The sequence below is a fragment of the Myxocyprinus asiaticus genome, chromosome 8, assembly GCF_019703515.2.
Source record: "Myxocyprinus asiaticus isolate MX2 ecotype Aquarium Trade chromosome 8, UBuf_Myxa_2, whole genome shotgun sequence".
In the NCBI taxonomy this organism is placed as follows: Eukaryota; Metazoa; Chordata; class Actinopteri; order Cypriniformes; family Catostomidae; genus Myxocyprinus; species Myxocyprinus asiaticus.
In genome coordinates this window covers 19,860,333-19,880,942 of record NC_059351.1, presented here as the reverse complement: position 1 = coordinate 19,880,942, position 20,610 = coordinate 19,860,333, and the positions used below count along the sequence as shown (strand labels likewise).

Below are 20,610 nucleotides of genomic sequence, written 5' to 3'. Positions count from 1 at the left end.
ACCCATTGCAGTTTGCTTAATGCAACAACCGCTCCACTGATGATGCCATTGCATCTACACTGCTCTCTCCCACCTGGAAAAAAGGAACACTTATGTGAGAATGCTGTTTGTAGACTACAGCTCAGCATTCAACACCATAGTGCCCTCCAAGCTTGATGTGAAACTCCAGGCTCTAGGCTTAAACAGCTTGCTGTGCAGCTGGATCCTGGACTTCCTGTCAAGCAGATGCCAGGTGGTTAGAATGGGCAGCAACATCACCTCATCACTGACCCTCAACACTGGAGCCCCACAGGGCTGTGTTCTCAGCCCACTCCTGTATTCCCTGAACATACATGACTGTGTGGCAACACACAGCTCCAATGCCATCATTAAGTTTGTGGATGACACGATGGTGGTAGGTCTGATCACTGACAATGATGAAACAGCCTACAGAGAGGAGGTGCACACTCTGACACACTGGTGTCAGGAGCACAACCTCTCCCTCAACGTCAGCAAGACAAATGAGCTTGTGGTGAACTTCAGGAGAAAAGACAGAGAACACAGCCCCATCACCATCAATGGAGCACCGGTGGAGAGAGTCAGCAGCTTCAAGTTCCTCTGTGTCCACATCACTGAGGAACTCACATAGTCCGTCCACACTGAGGCCGTTGTGAAGAAGGCTCATCAGCACCTCTTCTTCCTGAGATGGCTGAGGAAGTTTGGAATGAACTGCCACATCCTCACACGGTTCTACACCAGCACTGTAGAGAGCATCCTGACTGGCAGCATCACTGCCTGGTACGGCAATAGCACCGGCCACAACCACAAACCACTGCAAAGGGTGGTGCGAACTGCCAGACACATCATCGGAGGTGAGCTTCCCTCCCTCCAGGACATATATACCAGGCGGTGTGTGAAAAAACATCAGAAGATCATCAGAGACTCCAGCCACCCGAGCCATGGGCTGCTCTCACTGCTACCATCAGGCAGGCGATATCGCAGCACCAGGACAAGCACCAGCTGATTCCATGACAGCTTCTTCCCCTAAGCAATCAGACTTTTGAACTCTTGATCTCTCACGATCTAATACATCCGCACTGCACTATATTAATCTTACGCTGGACTGTCATAAATTATATTCTCTCTTAACAACACACTGGCAACTGACTATCAACCCAACAGCCTGAATGTCAATACAGTACAATACAACCTACTGTATATTTTATATCTACTATATATACTATTTTTATTGTATAATGTGTATTCTATATTGTGTGTATATGTATTCTATATTGTGTGTATTGTATACTGTACATTGTATATTATTATTTGTATATTGTGTTGTTTGTAATTATGTGTATATTAGATATGTAAATTGTGTTGTGTATGTCTGATGTTTATTGTAAATTGGTATATGTCTCATCACTGTCATGACTGCTATGTTGCTCGGAATTGCACCCAAGACTTTCACCCACTATTGCACTTGTATATATGGTTGTGTGACAATAAAAGTGATTTGATAAAAGCATACCTCTACTCAACAATCTGAGGTATCACTGAATTATGTAGTAGCACTAAGTGCACAGGACGAATGTAATACTTAGTTTTAGGAATTTTTAAATCCCCCTAACCCTTTTGCCTTAGTAAACACCACTAGTTATTAAAAAGCAAATTGAAACCGTGCCAGGAACCACATGATCAACCTGGAAGAAAGCTACACAGCCAGAACAACAACTGTAGTCAAACCACGCAAGAGTTTTGCAATCAGTATCACAACATGTTTCCTTAATTGCCTGGCAGCAAGACTCCTGAGATAAAGCCATAGGTCTAGTGTCCATATAGGAGACTAGTTGCTCAGGCCAATGTATGATTACAAAATCCTATAGCCCAGGGGTCGGCAACCTTTTTGACATGGAGTGCCATTTTTTATTTTCCTGGTCTATGGCTGTGCCGATTTTTCTGATTTTAATAGTTTATTTTTCATTACAAATGATATTATCAGGATAACAGTTTGAGTGAAAAATTTGTGCAAAACCCAATAATTATGATATAATCATGATCATGCATGTGAATATTCACAGAGCATCTTAAGTGCTTTAATGAATGAAAACCTGTCCTTTTGTACAAAATGAGTTAAAACAGTTAATGTCACAAATTTGCTTATTTGATTACTGGTCACAAAATTGTGTGAAATCTTAAATATACCTGCAAAATCCTAAAACTTTATTTCCAGGTTTCATTTATATTTTGATAGACTCAGATTTTTTAACCTCACGATGTGAGTTTGTTTTCTCTTTTAATCGTTTAATATAATTTTGAGTGTGACCATGGTTTAAGAAGGGTGTACCTGTATGCTGGGTTGGAAATCTCAAGGATTAATAATGGTGTTTTCCTTATTACATCACGTGTTGTTCTGAATGCAAAAAGAAACAAATGAAACACGGAATGTACGCTGTCATCCGCGCAGCCTGACCGAAGCAAAGCGGGCACGAATACTCCTGCGAAGCGCTGCTGGCTCATGATGCGTGAATGGCTTGCACGCGCAGCTCAAGTTTCCTCACACTTAAAAAGTATTTAGCCTCCCATTCAGCTGATGAAAACACGCTGCATGATCATGAGGAAGGATTACATCAAGATGTAGATTGGAATGCAGGTGCGGAATTTATATAAATAAAATAGTCTACTCCTCTCTCCCAGTTGCTGGCGTGCCAATGATTACCCCTCTGCGTGCCAATGCTGGCACGTGTGCCATAGGTTGCTGACCCCTGCAGTAGGCCTATAGCCTGTAGAGATTATATTCTGCAATGATTTCCCACGTTTGGAGATATCACACTTATCTGATACCTTAAGTAGGACAGATGATTAAACGTCCATGTAGAATGCTGTTAATATCAATATTTCACTTATACACACACAGGGATCAGTGCTTATGGCACAATAAAAAGACAGATGTCATTCTATCATTTATTGTGATCAATAAATATTATGATCTGTTTATTTTACAAATCACTACATCTCACATTCATTCAATTTTTCCCTCTTATTTCTCAGGCTTCTTGTGATTTTTCACATTTGTCAAACATTTGTCAAACACATTTGTCACAAGCTGTGATATGAATGAAAAGGGGTTATTTTTACATCCCTGCAAACGCTAATGAAAGCTTTCATCATATCGCACGTCATTTTGCCATTAAAAGTGACGACAAGTCATAATTTGTTAGTACTGACTTTGACATGTTACCAAATTTTGCTTGCAGAGAATTCTGCAAATTGAAAAGTAATTAGAAATAAATGTCCTTCTTATGGACTTAACTTTTGAAGAACTTGTTTGCCTTATTCATATTTCTTGGTCTTTGATTATATGTGCAGTTACAGGAGACATTATTTTTGATGTGTTTTGTCACTGTATGTAATGTTCTCTGTAATAACTTACTGAATTGCTGCACACAAACGCTCAATCAACTGCATGCAATGGATGAAAATGAAACACTTGTGATTTCTAAGATCAAACATGGTAGTGAATATGAATTTATATTATGTCACATGATGATGACCTCAGTGGGCGAAACTTTGTGTATAAAATGATATGGGAGCATGCATTGCAGTGTGACATTCTTTTTTATTTTTACTTGTTACTTTTTTGAGCTTGCACCTGCTTTAAAAGTTCTTGGATGTGCACACATACTTTATGAAGTTAGATTGACACATCTATTACACATTAATATGATTTGTATATTACATCACCAAGAATATAGGAGAAAATACTTCAAAAACTCCACTGAATATTTAAAGATCTATAGCATCTGTCCTGCTCTGCTTGTGCGGGTAAAAAGACTATATACTAAATCTTTTATAGAACCTCAGTGACACTGTTTAAAATGATCTAAAATGATGAAAGCTGTCATATAGAATTATAGAATGATCTGAGAATTGAATTAAAGTATACAGTATGTATAATGACCCTTTCATTCAAATGCATTAAATATAAAAGTGAGTGAAAGTGTCTAATCAGTTTTCTTCTAGTCGTTTAAATACATGATATTTCCATAAATAAGCTATGATATCTGTTTATGGAAGCATTCACTGAATAATTTTAGTGTAACAAGACCAGTAGTAACTGTGTTATATTGGCGGAAACTATTGTTACCATGATAAATTATTGTAAGGGAATGTAATGTCTTACTGGGGTCTTATGTTTTATACTGCATATGACACTGGCATTGTTATAAAGAATGATAACAGCAAACACTACAAGACTTTCAATACCATTTTGCCTCTAAAACATAAACAATCACGCTTTTTGCACTTTCATCGGTTGTTTCTCGCCACTGAAACCCCACTGCAATATAAATAAAGATCACAGAGCCAATTACAGCTCTAAGTGAGCTATTCAATTTCACGGTAAATAGTGGATTCTGCAGGTTTCATTGGCACTGAACATATAGTGTATACTTCCAATGAAATTAATGCTTGACAACCCCTCGCTTTCATGTCCAAAAGTTCATGTCATTTTCATTGTTGATGGGTTTTCAAGCAGGGGGAAATCGCCAAACTGGGATCGAGCAACCTTCTTCACTGTTACACATTGTAGTGTCACCAAATTCAATTCACACATCAGTGGTCTCCTGCTGGTTATACTAACACTTAGTTTGGTAAATAAGGCTTTTGTACAATTTTGAGGATTTTTTATTTAAAAAAATGTTCAATAACTTTACTCTTATACATTGTCAACAAATTCAGTTCACACATCAATGGTCTCCTGCTGGTTAAACTACAACACTTTGGAAAAATTTGCTTTTGCATAATTTTGAGGATTTTTTATTAAGAAAAATATTCAATAACTTTACTCTTATACATTGTCAACAAATTCAGTTCACATATCAGTGGTATCCTGCTGGATAGACTACAACACTTAGTTTGGGAAAAAAAATGCCTTTGCATTATCCTGGGAATTTTTTTATAGGGACTCTTGTAAGAGAGTCTTTAGTTAGGGCTGTTGCACAACACACAATATCAAGGGATATCTTTGTTTGGTATTTGTGCTGCTGTCATTCCAAGGCACTGTATGTGAAACCATCTTGCACAAGTTCCACACTGAATATATATGGGGATAAATACATTAAACATTAAGAAAATGTTAACTTAGGAATCCTGTAATGCATAATCTCATTTTGGCATCTGTACAGTTGGCATAAGAACACATGTATTGTGTATGATCTTACACAGTAAAACTACATGTTGTTTTATCTATCCTAAAGAAAACATGTTGCATAGAATCACCTGCATCACAAAGATCCCACAGCTGGTGCCATCTTTTTGAAAGGTGTGGGTTATCTTGACAGGCTGCCACTTGATGTTAACCCAGTCCTCCTTTCCAAGTCTATTCTGGTACATCTTGAAATACTGTCTAAAGGACAAAAGTAAAATTATTTTTGGTTTACATTTGCCCATACTCCATGATTTTCGAATTTCCCCAAAATGTGTGGAACCTATTTATTTCCCATAATCTATTTTATATTACCCAAATCTGTAGCCAGCCTTTTTGGAGTCCTCAACTTCATTTGACCCTTGCATAGGATCAATCACAAAAAATATATTTTAAAATGGCATATCATTAAACTATGCCATCTTCAAATATGGCAGCAACAATAACAACAACAACAATAATAAATATAATATAAGCTTTTTTATATAAAAGTTCAAAACCACAGTTGACAAACTGATACACAGCATTGAAAGTACACTTACTGTACAAAAGAGACTTAAGTGTGACATAAAAGTAACAAACCATTGTTAAAATATACCTATTTAAATTCTACTTAAAAGTATTGAGAGAATTGACAGCTTTCAGAACAGTTGGAAGTGAATTTCACAATTATGGGCCATAGTGAATGAAAGAAGACTCAAAACCTTATATGAGCAGTAGGGACCATCAACGAGATACTGTTGGATGATCTATGTGCTTTGTTTGGGCAATAATTTTAAATGATTTCAATAAGATAGGGATGAAGACCATGAAGAGGCATCTTGAGGCACAGATAACATGGTACAGCATGTACAAAATGAGGCTGCATGAGATACAAATGTCAGTATATGTCACTGTCTGCGAGTTGATTAATTACATAAAAAAAAAAAAAAAAGAACGAACTTTTATTAAAACGTTTAATAAATAGTAATGTATATTTAGTTGTATTTACTTGATTATATGTAGTTATAAATCTTTATAGCAATCGTAAGGCTGATAACCTTTAAATGCACGAATCATGAGCCATGAAAAAATGCTGTAAAGGCACAAAGTATTACATGAATGTGTGTGTATATATATATACACACACTACCGGTCAAAAGTTTTGAAACTCTTGACTGAAATGTTTCTTACGATTTTAAAAATCTTTTGATCTGAAGGCGTATGCTTTAATGTTTGAAATTAGTTTTGTAGACAAAAATAAAATTGTTCCACCATATTAATTTATTTCATTATAAAACTCAAATGTAATAATAATTTTTTTTTTTTTTTGTTTGTTTTTTTTTAAATTGATGACTTGGACCAAATAATAAAGGAAAGCAGCCAATAAGTGCCCAACATAGATGGGAACTCCTTAATACAGTTTAAAAAGCATTCCAGGGTGATACCTCAAGAAGTTGGTTGAGAAAATGTCAAGACTACATGTCTGCAAATTCAAGGCAAAGGGTGACTACTTTGAAGATGCTAAAATATAACACAGTTTTGATTTATTTTGGATTTTGTTTAGTCACAACATAATTCCCATAGTTCCATTTATGTTATTCCATAGTTTTGATGACTTTACTATTATTCTAAAATGTGAAAATCTTCCAGTGTACATTTCTTATACTGACAAATCCAATGGCTCCATCATAGTCATTAAATTTAACCTGATACAATGTGTGAAAATGGAAAAACAACTGTATTTTTTCTGTAATATACCAAAGCAAAAGAGAGATTTCATGTACACAGTATACATTATGCATTTGCCTCCTGTAGGGCTTTACTGGTTGTTTAGATCAGTTACTATCAGAAATAATTAATAATTATTTCTGTAGTTATTAATTAATATTTAAATTAATTAATTGGATCTAACTCATTAAAACCTCATATGGGGCTCCAGTAAATGTAGTGTGCTACGTTTAGGAGCAAGTTTGGTTATTAGCAATAATTAATAATTATCAAAGATAGTTATTAATTATTAAAATCAATAGAACATTGATGAGAATCAATGTTAGCTTTTTTAATCCTTTAAAATCAACAATTATCAAAGATAATCGTTAATTGTTTACATCGATGAAACATTAAAATTAAGCTTATTGATCATTCAAATTCAACAATCATCAAAGATAATTATCAATTATCAAAAAATCAATAGAATATCAATAAGGATTAACATAGACGGGGCACCACCCTGGAATCAGGGACTAGTAACCAAATATTAAAACAGTCTCAATATTAGATTGTTTTCTTAGATTGATTGACATCCGAAGAATATATCGATTTTCAGGAAAAAAAAACAATGAATGAAGGTTTGAATCCGAGCACTGACATCCCGTCAGCATGACACAGGAGTATGCAAAACCAAAACAAACCAAAACACTTCTCTTTGTAATATAAACAAAGTTTATTTATGCAGTAATATCAATTAATAATTAATCCAGTGCAGTCAATAAACTTCCGACTTACAACTACAAACTAAACGGTGATATGATTAGATATGGAAATAAAATAATCCTATAACACATAAGGTATGTGTGTGACAGTGTGGTTAGTGAGAGAGAGAGAGAGAGAGAGAGATGATTAAGTGACAGCCCTAAAGCTGATTTCGCGATAGTGGGAGAGAAAGCAGCTGTGTTCATCACTCAGAGACGCGGTGCGTTATTTGACTCTAATGGATGAACTCAGTTTCTGTCTCACCCACGATGGCGAAATTGCACAATCCAGTTTGGTTGGACCACAATACAGCAAAACAAATTTGTTATAATTAATACCCTAAGTATTGATAATGAGCAGACATGGCGATCCGTAAACTGTACAAGCAAAAACCTTGAAACACAAGAATAACACACTATAATATTCTATCTCTGCCCAGACGTAAACCTCTTACTTGAATCGCATGAGGACACAGGTAGAATGTGTTTTCCTCCGTCCTTTAACTTTGACCTGGTTCCTTGAGGCTCAGGTGATGACGGGAGGCTGTTTCCTCGCTCTGTCGGCGGGCGGTACGGCTGTTGATTCTCGGAGGGCTAGCGGAGAACTCAGAAATGTCGACTTGATTGAAGATGGAAGAGAAATCTTTAATCTCTTCACTTCTGTAGGCAAACGGATGAAGATGCGAATTGCTCGGCTGTCTCCTTCGGATCCGTTAGAGTGTTTGGTTGAACACAGAGTAATCTCAACTCGTCCAGCGAGATGGAGATTGTATGGCTACAGTTTCAAGTCGGACATTACTTCCTTGTGCCACGAGGTTGCACCGGAGAGCAGCAAAAAAAAAACTACATCTATATTCGGTGAACAAAGTCGCTGGAAGTGAATTCTGGAAGCATTTCAGAATTATTTCAACTCCTGATGATGTCATGTTTGAGGGACGTTCTGTTGTGTACCTCATCCAATAGGAGTTGAGCGCTCGATCCTTTAGTGAGCAAGGCTTCATGGGATCTGTAGTCTGTTTTGGACTCCCTTTGTTTGATTGTGGCACGATTTTTATCAGTAAAATTTACGACTTAGAAGTTGGGGGCTTGAGTTATGTTTTTACGACTGTGTTAGGCCTGCCTTTGTCTTCTATCTGAATACATGAGGCCCAACACTCCACAGGATGAACCAAAATGTATTGGTTAAAAACAACATTTTCCAGTATCATATCAAGAATTATAACAACACTAAAAAGGTGTGTACACATAATTCAAACCCTACTGACACCCTTCCAGAATACAGTACTAAAGTGATAAAAATATAATAAATTATTACAGATGAGCCTACCTTTTTTAACCCTTGTCTGGCCATCTGCTCTCTTGTGCTGTGTGAGATTACACCCATGGTGTAGTGATTCATGTGGTATAGTTGGCCAGCAGTATCCTTAGAATTGAGGATGGCTCCAATGTAACATTCTATCACCTTTTGGATAAATTGTAGAGAAAATGAATCATACAAAAATGTCAGGTAATGTAGAGGCTAAAGTTGTCATGTTTAATCACATTGCTGTCAACAAGTTTGAGAATGGTTCATATATGCATCACTTTGGTAAGACCGGTTTGTCTTAAGTCTTTCCAGAACTTCTGGCCTGACAATCTACTTGGATGTCATTTTATGTAGCACAACCCATGATATTTTCTCAAAAACTTTAAGGATTGATGCATCAACAGATGGATTAATTTGAGATAAACAATCTGATACAACCACAGTTTTAATGAGAAACTTGCCTCACCTATGATGAGTTCATCAGGCCTCAAACTGAAACTTCCTGTGCCGCAGGGTGAAATTCAGCCTCTGTTCAGCATGCCTTGCAACAGCCACAAAAACTTCAGTTGGTTTGCATGTCCAAAGGGCATCAACCTACAAGGATATGAACAAGAAAACTGTAATCACTTCACACAGTATTTGAAAACTCCATTTTAATTCCATTTAAAAATGTTCAATACTCTGACTGCAAATTCTAATGTCCTGGTACAGAAAGCTGTCATTAAACTAGCCCACCTAATTTTGTATTCATGAATATTTCTCACATTATTAAAATTGTTGTTTTATGGGATTTTGGAAGTATTTTATGGAAGATGGACTGTGTCCTGGGGTGAACACACCTTGGGTGTCAATACAGCTGTCTTACTAATGCTTAATGTTTCATAATGCTTCCTTAATGTTTTTATAGCTCTGCAAAGTGCTATGTGGTTTCAGGCTCTACAAATTGCAATGACTTGATTTTAATCTGTTTAGAGCAGTGGTTCTCAACACGGGGGGGGGGGGGGGGGGGGTGGAGAGATCGGAAGGGGGGCGCAAATTGTTTTCAAGAAAAAAACAGAGACGGGGCATCATTTGGGTACTCAGTGTATTTTATTGCTTTTCAAGTAGAATGAACATAAATGAAAAAAACCTGCTCTGCATTAAAAAAAACAAACAAAAAAAGAACCTGCATTCCCTCTCCCTCTGCATTTTCTTTTTGATGGGGAGAGGCGGAGGTTAGCCTGCCTTTTATCTAGCTGTCAGTGCAGACACGTTTCAGAACATCAGCCGAATGGATTCCATATTGTTAAGAAGTTTATGGATAAGTTCATCACACGTGCCAAAAGGAGTTGTGGCGACGATGCGTCGTATGACATTAGCTATCTTCAGTTTGGCTTTACGGTGGCTGGGACAGATGCTGAACCACTGTCCCGATGTGTCATATGCGCAGATTTGCTGGCAAATGATAGCATGAAGCCATGCAAGTTGAAGTTGAAGCACCATTTAGAAACCAAACACCCAACGCTCAAAGATAAACCTTTAGATTTTTTCAAATTAAAGTTATCTTGCCTTGCACAGCAGAAACGCAACATCAGCAAACACACATCAGTGTCTAAAAGATGTCTAGAAGCATCCTACTACATCTTGCAATGAGTTGCTAAATTAGGAAAACCTCACACAATTGCCGAGGCGCTAATCTTACCTGCTGCCAAAGATATCTGTCAAGTCATGTTTGGAGAGAATTTTGCACAACAGATTGGTGAAATCCCCCTTTCTAACAACACCGTTAGCCGCCTCATATCTGACATGGCAAGTGACGTTAAGGAGCAATTGCTAGCTAACATTATACAAAGCCAGTACTATGCCCTGCAGCTTGATGAGAAAGCTGATGATGCAGGGCTAGCACAGTTGCTTACCTATGTCAGATATATAAAAAATGGTAATATTGAGGAGGACATTCTTTTCTGTTGGTCTCTTCCAGCACACACAACTGGTGAGGCATTGTTTGAAGTTCTGGATGGGAATATACGGGATGCAGGCATGTCATGGGATAAATGTGTTGGGATATGCACAGGCGGGGCCCGTTCAATGATTGGGAGGGTTAGTGGTCTGGTCACTCATGTCCAGCATTTAGCCCCTTTACCCAAGTGGACCCACTGTATGATTCATCGCGAATCACTTGCATCAAAGTCAAAGAGTCTCTGGAGTCAGTTTTAAAGCAGGCAGTGCAAATGGTCAATTTCATTAAAGCATGGCCATTAAATGCACACTTGTTTTCCTTGCTTTGTCAGGAAATAGGAGCTGAACATGAGCAGCTCCTATTTCACACTGAGGTTCGCCTCTACGAATTGCGTTCAGAGGTGAAGACATTTCTTGTTGATGCGAAGTCCGACCTTGCTTGGTACCTGGATGACCCCCTGTGGTTAGCGCAGTTGTCATTCCTTGTAGACATTTTTGACAGGTTGAATTTGTTGAACACATTGATGCAAGGGAGAGATGCCAACATCTTGCTTCATTCAGACAAATTCAGTGCATTCGTTGGCAAATTGGATCTTTGGCATGATCGACTAATTAATACAAATGTTGACATGTTTCCCAACCTCGCTGACTGTGTGCAAGAGACAGGGATAAATGTCTCTCCTTTGATTAACACAGTCGTTCAACATGTTGAAGGACTGAAAAAACAATTCGGCCGTTATTTCAGTGAGGATTTCAGTTCATTTGTTTTGGTTGAGTGTGATGACTGAATATCCTCAGTTGTCTGATGCCACCGTAAAATTACTTCTTCCATTTGCCTCAACTTATCTGTGTGAGGCTGGGTTTTCAAAATTGACTGCCTTGAAAACAAAGTACCGAAATCCGCTCCAGGTGGAGGATGACATCAGGCTTGCGCTGTCCAACATTGAACCGCAAATTGCACTTCTTTGTAAAAAGAAGCAAGTGCAGGTGTCCCACTGATTGATTTAACAATGTCATGGCTAACGAGATGCGCCCTGCATCCCAGTTCGCATAATTCAAATGCAAATATTTTTAGAATGCAAGACGAATGGAATGCAACATATTTTACGTGTAAAATAGTACACGTTATTACAACCTAGAGTTCTCTTGTTCAAAGTATTGTGTTCAGAAACATTTTTGAACATTTAAGCGCATGTTCCATACCTGTCTGTTATATAGTTTTATAAAAGTCATAAAAGTTATTAAAAAAAAAATCATAAAAGTTATGAAAATTAAAAAAGTATATATATAAAAAACTTTCTATCTATCTATCAAAAACAGATTATAGATTAGGTTATATATAGATAGATTTTATATAGAATAGATAATCATTATACCTGGTCTCCTCCAATATGTTGGGGAGTGCCACATGATAGGGGAGTCTTGGGGGGGGGGCTTTAATTCCAAAGGGTTGAGAACCTCTGGTTTAGAGCATACATTTTATTTTAGTGATCAGCAAAAAATTAACCATGTGGCAGGCTCGGACACTTTACATGTGAGGTCATTGCTGCTGTTCTTCACATCTGTGCTCTTCTGAAGATCTTTGCCAGTGGTTAGAGTTGATATTGCTCTCTTTGGAACTGGAACAGTGGATGGAGCAGTGTAAAATTTGGAGTTGGCAGAGTGGGGCTTTGATCCATCTCTCTTTGCCCAACACTCCTGAGATTGAATGATGTCTTTTGGTATCATGGGTTTTTGGGCCTCATGTATTCAGATAGAAGACAAAGGCAGGCCTAACACAGTTGTAAAACCTAACTCAGCCCCCACATACCAAGTCGTAAATCTTACTGATAAAAAACGTGCCAAAATCAAACAAAGGGAGTCCAAAACAGACTACAAATCCCATGAAGCCTTGCTCACTAAAGGATCGAACTCTGAACTCCTATTGGATGAGGCACACAACAGAACGTCCCTCAACCATGACATCATCAGGAGTAGAAATACCTCTGAAATGCTTCCGGGATTTGCTTCCAGCAACTTCGTTCGCCGTGTATAGACGCAGCTCATCGCTGCTCTCAGGTGCAACCTCGTGGCACAAGGAAGTAACGTCCGACTTGAAACTGTGGCCATACAATCTCCATCTCGCTGGACAAGTTGAGATTACTCTGTGTTCCACCGAACACTCTAACGGATCCGAAGGAGACCGCCGAGCAATCCGCATCTTCATCCGTTTGCCTGCAGAAGTGAAGAGATTAAAGATTTCTCTTCCATCTTCAATCAAGTCGACATTTCTGATTTCTCCGCCAGCCCGCTAAGAATCAGCAGCCGTACCGCCTGCCGACAGAGCGAGGAAACGGCCTCCCGTCATCACCCGAGCCTCGAGGAACCGAGTCTGAGTTAAAGGACGGATGAACACACATTCTGCATCCTTATGTGATTCAAGTAAGAGGTTTACGTCTGGGCAGAGATAGAATATTATAGTGTGTTATTCTTGTGTTTCAAGGTTTTTGCTTGTACAGTTTACGGACCGCCATGTCCACTCATTATTAATACTCAGGGTATTAAGTATCATGAATTTGATTTGCTGTATTGTGGTCCAACCAAATTGGACTGTTGTGCATTTTCACCATCGCAGGTGAGACCGGCAAACTGAGTTTATCCATTAAAGAGTCAAAGAACGCAGGACTGTTTACGAGCCGTCCACCGCATCTCTGTGTGATAAACTAACAGCTGCTTTCTCTCCCACGATCGTGAAATCGGCTTTGGGGCCATCACTTAATTCTCTCTCTCTCTCTCTCGTACTAACCACACACACGCACGCACGCACGCACGCACGCGCGCGCGCGACCCCTCACAAACATTCTGGCACACATTTTTAGCTCGTAGATAGCTTCATGCTAAAGCTCAGCTTTGTCCCTAAGCCAACATACAAGCGGATACACACGGTAACTGGTAGACGCCATTGACTGGTTTCTCTCTGCCCACATTCGCGGCTGTATTCGCTGGCCGGAAGTCTCGCATGACATACTTTCCATGAGAGTCACGTCCGCCATTTTGTGCGCGTCCCTCCTTACACACACACACACACACACACACACACACACACACACTCGCTCTCTCACACACACACCCTCATGTGTTATAGGATTATTTTGATTTCCATATCTAATCATATCACTGTTTAGTTTGTAGTTGTAAGTCAGAAGTTTATTGACTGCATTGTATTAATTATTAATTGATATTACTGCATAAATAAACGTTGTTTATATTACAAAGAGAAGTCTTTTGGTTTGTTTTGCATACGCCTGTGTCATGCTGACGGGATGTCAGTGCTCGGATTCAAGCCTTCATTCATTGTTTTTTTCCCAAAAATCGATATTCTTCGGATGTCGATTTTCCTAAGAAAACAATCTAATATTGAGACTGTTATACTATCTGGTTATTAGTCCCTGATTCCAGGGTGGTGCCCCGTCAATGTTTTTTTTGTTGATTTTTGATAATTGATAATTATCTTTGATGATTGTTGAATTTGAATGATCAATAAGCTAGTGTTAATTTTAATTAATGTTTCATCGATGTTAACAATTAACAATTATCTTTGATAATTGTTGATTTAAAGGATTAGAAAAAGCTAACATTGATTCTCATCAATGTTCTATTGAATTTAATAATTGTCTTTGATAATTATTAATTATTGCTAATAACCAAACCCGCTCCTAAACGTAGCACACTACATTTACTGGAGCCCCATATGAGGTTTTAATGAGTTAGATTCAATTAATTAATTTAAATATTAATTAATAACTAAATAAATAATTATTAATTATTTCTGATAGTAACACTGATCTAAACAACCAGTAAAGCCCTACTGGTTTAAGGAGTAACTACTCAGAGAAGTTATGAGATATTATGTGTTCTCTGTATCTCCCCTGTAAAGAGCCATGCATTTTCCTTACAAAGGTCCCTGGCCTCAGTCACCTCTGCTTTTTCAGAATTGACTTTTTAACAATTCCAAACCATCTCTCTACATGGCAGTTTGTGTCCCTTGTTTTACTTGGGTCAAAGTTGTCATCTTTGTCAGACGCATACCTTTTCAAATTCCCTAATAGCAGACCACTCCAAAGGGGAAAATGCCTAGGTAGATCTCAAAAAGGACATCAACAATGCTTGGGCAGAAGTATGGATTTTCTTCATTGTGTGGGGTCACGGCATCCTTTTTTCAAGCTCTCTGTACCTCCTTCAAGACCTTCTTGAATTCATATGTGAAGGAGAACTGCCAACAATTGTGTGGGCATTTGTTCTTTCTTCATAATCTTCTTCCTGAGTTAAGGGGCTGTCCTCTAATTTGTCTGTCTCTTCCATGTCAGGAATCTTGCATTCTTTTATTAAGTCCTGCATGGCCTTCAGATTAATCAGGACAGTATTGGTGTTGTGTTTGTCAATTAATACAGTGGACAGTGAGCGGAAGACTTTGAGTGCTGTGGTCATTGAGGTAGTGTTTTGCAACCTGGCAAATGCAAATTTTTCTAAATCCTTCAAACATTTGTCTGCTGTTTTTCTCCCAATTGACTGAGCGACAGCTTTGAGCACATGTGCAGAACATGTGTAGCACTGTAAACGTTCTAATATCCTTCCATGTCTTCAATTTTGAACAAATAGCAAAAGCCCTGTCCAAGTAGCTGACAATGCTCTCCCTGTTGAATGACAGAAGAACACTTTGGAGTAGTGCCCAGCTGTAGTCTGTTTCTACCTGATGTACTCTTAGTTTTGTGTACTGTGACAGTTTTCGGAGGAACTGCATTAACCAGAACGTGACTGGTGGTATACTAGTGTTCATTTGTCAGCATTTCACAGACTGGGAGGGGAGGTGCATTCTGACCACATCCAGGAAGAGTGAAAGAGTAGTAAAGGACTCTTTTGGTCTGACCAGGAACTTTGGATGCAACATAACCTGTAGCATCTAGGTATAAGGTCAGTGGAGTCTTCTTTCTTAGGTGTTGCACAACTATGCTCATTCCTGTTTCAGTATACATATGTTCACCAAAGGGGTCAACTTGAATTACGTTGGTCCATCGTTGCCTCAGTTTCGTTGAACCTTGCAGTGGAACAATTGTCTGCCATTTCTTTCTATTCACTGTAATTGTGAACCTCTTTGAAACCACTGGCAACTTTCTCCATTGTTTTTGTCTTTCCATGTTTAGGTTGGGCTCCTCTCTGCAATGACATCTTCTGTTGTTCATCTTCTGCCTCATTCTTGTCTGATACTTCCTCTACATCCGTGACTGCTTCCTCTACTTGAACTACACTCTGCAATGACATCTTCTGTTGTTCATTATCTGCCTCATTCTCTTCTGTGTCCTCATCTGATACTGAATCAATATTATGAATCATGGTCAGAGGCAGGTCTTCTGTCCCACTGTCTTGAGTACATGCCTCTCTAACATGTCTCTCTTTGTCAGTCTTTTTTGTCTTGCATACTGATGGCTCCTTAGTCTCACAATAATTTTTTTTTCTCCGTTACCTGAGCTTCATTCATCTGTTGTTTACTAATCAAATCCCTCACTCCATTTTGATTTCTGGTCCATATGACCCATAGCCAATGACAGTTTTTGTTATGATCTTGACCAAACAGAGTCAGTGAGAATTAGACCAGATTTCTGAGGAATAACCTGTATCTCTCTATGAAATGTTAGCACTCTTCATTGTTCTGACCAAAGCTTCCATTCCACCAGCCATTGCACATAAGTCTTTCCTCTGAGCTCTGTTTCTTTTTTTTTAACTCTACCCATTGTTTTTAAATTGCCTCTCTAACCTAGGAAAACAGGTACAGGCAAAGCTTCAACCTTTTGTCAAGATGAAGTCAGTTTATGTAGTAAAATCTTTTGGCAATAAGACAAGTTGGACCAATATGTAAAGCTACAGTTGGCACTTTAAACAAATAGTACTTATATCAATACATAACTATGAACTAAACAAACAAGTAAACATCACATTTCAAGTTTTCCACAAATCAATATCCCTAATATGTAATTTGAGTAATATTTCAAAACATGACAATGATAGGTCAGACACATCATGTGTATTTGTTTTTGTATGCTATTTATTTCTGATCTACATATAGAAAAAAGTATACATTTGATGGAGCTTAAATGAAGTAATATTTCAGTTAGTCAAATACACACAAGATCTAGATCATATTTAAATTTCTGAACAGGTATACAAGTATACAAGCATACTTCAACTAACTATGTTAATAACTACAATGAAAAGACAATAAAAACAAAAGATTATTTACATATAATGATGGAACTGGACTGAAGAAACAAATTCAGGGGAATCCAAATGCATAAAGAATTTAAAGATTACTTTCCCAGTCATAGGTTTTTTTGCAGACTAAAACATGATCGCTGCAGGTAGAGCTTAATTGAAAGTTGCTTCTGATTGGCTAGTGACTTAGTCACCCTATGCATCCTTCATTTGATTGGTTTAAAGGCAGTGGCCATGAGGCAGCCATGAGATCTATAAGTTAACCATAAGAAAAATTCAAATATTCAAACCCCCCAAAATATGCAAAAGCTTTTTTCTCCAAGCTAAGTATTGTAGTATAAACAACAGGAGACCATTGATATGTGAACTGAATTTGGTGAAACTACAATGTGTAACAGTGAAGTTATTGAATATTTTTCCTAATAAAAAATCCTCAAAATTATGCAAAAGCACATTTTTCCAAACTAAGTGTTGTAGTTTAACCAGCAGGAGACCACTGATGTGTGAACTGAATTTGTTGACAATGTATATGAGTAAAGTTATTGAATATTTTTCCAAATAAAAAATCCTTAAAATTGTACAAAAGCTAAGTGTTGTTGTATAACCAACAGGATACCACTGATGTGTGAACTGAATTTGGTGACACTACACTGTATAACAGTGAAGTTATTGAATATGTTTCCTAATAAAAAAATCCTCAAAATTATGCAAAAGATAAAAATCTTCATTTGTGTTTAGCTAAAGAAAGAAAGTCATATACATCTGGGATGGCATGAAGGTGAATAAATGATGAGAGAATTATCATTTTTGCGTGAATTATCCCTTTAACGATCCTCGCTTGGCTACCTTAAAAGAGACAGCTTACCCCAAAAAATTGAAAATTCTGTCAACGTCTCACCATCATTTCGTTCCAAACCGTTATGAATTTTTTTCTGACGTGAAGCACAAAAGGAGAAAAAGGAAAAAGGTAAAAAAGAGATTTTACCTAAAGAATAGTCAACCATGGACTACATTTATGACACTTTTTTTTTAAAGCTGTAAAGTGAGTCATAATCAGTTGCCATTGTATTAAAAAAATGGACCACAACAAAGAAAGGTGGAGTAGTGTGTCAATTAAGAGCGGGATGTGTTCTGAACAAGTCCAGAAAAAGAACTTTTTTATGGAGTAAATAAACACATTACTTTGCGGTATTTTTCTAAAACAGAACAATTTGAGGGAAACAACATAATTCCCATAGTTCCATTTATGTTATTCCATAGTTTTAATGACTTTACTATTATTCTAAAATGTGAAAAAAAAATTATAATAAAGAATGTGTAAGTGTTTCAAAACTTTTGACCGGTATTGTATAAAAGATAAGAGAGAAAGAGAGAGAGAGAGAGAGAGAGAGAGAGAGAGAAAGAGAGAAAGTTCAGGTTGCTATGGCTATTTGACAGTGAAGGACACAGTATTGTTGGATGAGATCTGTTGTGCTATAATGACATCCGAGTCTCACAGTTTAATTGTGTCTAGCAGTTTCTAGATCCGTCCCACTACAGCTTCTGCAGAGAAACTTTCAATCAGTTTTATACTGTAAGATAGTGGGTTCCAGATGTTTTGGCTATTTATTACCTGTTGAGTGCAGTACGATAGCAAAAGACAAGACAAAAAGACCATCATGACGATAACACTATGTAACACAATTTTTGTTCCTGGGTAGTAAGTGTTATTTCCTAATTGCTTATGCCTCAAAAGTATAGAAAATGGGTATTATTCCCCACAAACATTGCTTTTGTGACCAGGACAGTGATATTTTGAAATTTACCTATTTCCAATGAGAAAAATCCTTCTTTATCTGTGGTCCGACGAAGACACCGGCTTTGACCTTTGCCTCAGACAGCTTAGGGAAGAAGTCTTGAAGGTACTTGAAGGCCGCCGACTCCTTATCTAGATCTCTGACATATTGTTTCATAAGGCCCAATTTGATGCACAGTGGTGGCATCAGCACCTTCCGAGGGTCCACCAGTGGCTCACACTTGACGTTGTTCATCCCCACAGATAACTCGGTTCACTGTGGCCAGTCCCACCTGTGGTAGTGCACCTTGGTGTCCCTGCTGTCCCAAAGGCAAAGATAGCAGGGAAACTTGTTAAAACCGCCTTGGAGACCGCTAAAGAATGCCACCATTTTGAAGTCTCCTATGACCTCCCAGCCGTACTCATCATACTTCAAGGCGTCCAGCAAGGTATTGATGCTGTTGTAATCCTCTTTGAGGTACACCGAGTGAGCCAGGGGAAGAGACGGGTACTTGTTACCATCATGGACCAGCACGGCTTTGAATATTACTTAGTATAAATACATGTTAATTTGGATTCATATGTTGATTTTTTTCAGACTTTATGTGAATGAATAGACACAAATTTGCCCGTTCCCTATCTGTCACTCACTCGACGTTGTGTCGATGTAGTGACACTAGGGGTCACTCTTGGGAGCCCGAGACACCTCTGGTCTTTGATAAAAGGCCAATGAAAATTGGCGAGTGGTATTTGCATGCCACTCCCCCGGACATACGGGTATAAAAGGAGCTGGTATGCAACCACTCATTCAGATTTTCTCTTCGGAGCTGACCGGTCATGCTACTGTTCATTCACCTCTGCTGGATCTGACGGCGCATTTCAGCGGCTTCTCCTTCCTCTGCACTGGTGCACTGCAGAGAACGCCCCTGGGCGCTTCGGCAGAAAACAAAGAGAGTATATTTTCTTAAAGAGCTTTTTCCTCTAAAAGAGCGGCACACACGGAACATCTTTTTAAAGACGTGTCTTTTTAAAGATGCCTTTCCGATTGTGTGTTATTCCTGGTTGCGGTCGTTATCTATCAACTTCGGATGGTCATGATCACTGTCTTTCGTGTCTGGGTGCGACCCACACAAAGGCAGCGTTTGTGGATGGTTCATGTTCTCATTGCGAGAACATGACCATGGCAACGTTGCAGTCGCGGCTCAGCGGATCCCTGCCTCGGTCCTTCTACCTACAGGTATGAGGCCAGCGTGGGAAAGCGGAAAGGAAGTGCTGTCTCCAAGCAGAGTATCGCCCACTGGCTCATTGACGCCATAACTATGGCATATCACGACCAGGACATGCTGCCCCTGGTAGGGCTACGAGCCCATTCTACCAGGGGTGTAGCAGCTTCCTGGGCCTGGCCAGGGGTGCCTCTCTAACAGACATTTGCAGAGCAGCAGGCTGGGCAACACCCAACCTTTGCAAGGTTCTACAACCTCCGGGTGGAACCGGTTTTGTCCCAGGTAGTGGCACGCAATACAAGCGGATAAGCCTGGGATAGCCAGCCAGGTGTATCGCTTGCACATAGCGCCTTCCACCTCCTTTTGAGCTGAAGACATGCGCCATTAATTCCCAGTAGTGTTCACAAACTTTGTTCCCTGGTTGACTTCCTAGGAGCCCTGTGGTAGTCGAGTTTTCGGAGAGACTCGCTGCCAGCCCAGTACAC

General features: G+C 38.7%; 1 long non-coding RNA gene across 1 annotated transcript; it reads right to left on the bottom strand.

The window, feature by feature from the left end:
* Positions 1-5,315: 5,315 nt before the first annotated feature.
* On the bottom strand, positions 5,316-9,508 carry LOC127445360 (uncharacterized). The gene is made up of 3 exons (XR_007897978.1): positions 9,411-9,508; positions 8,966-9,100; positions 5,316-5,386 (listed from the first exon to the last, which is right to left on the bottom strand). It is a non-coding gene; the product is annotated as an uncharacterized LOC127445360 (long non-coding RNA).
* Positions 9,509-20,610: the final 11,102 nt, after the last annotated feature.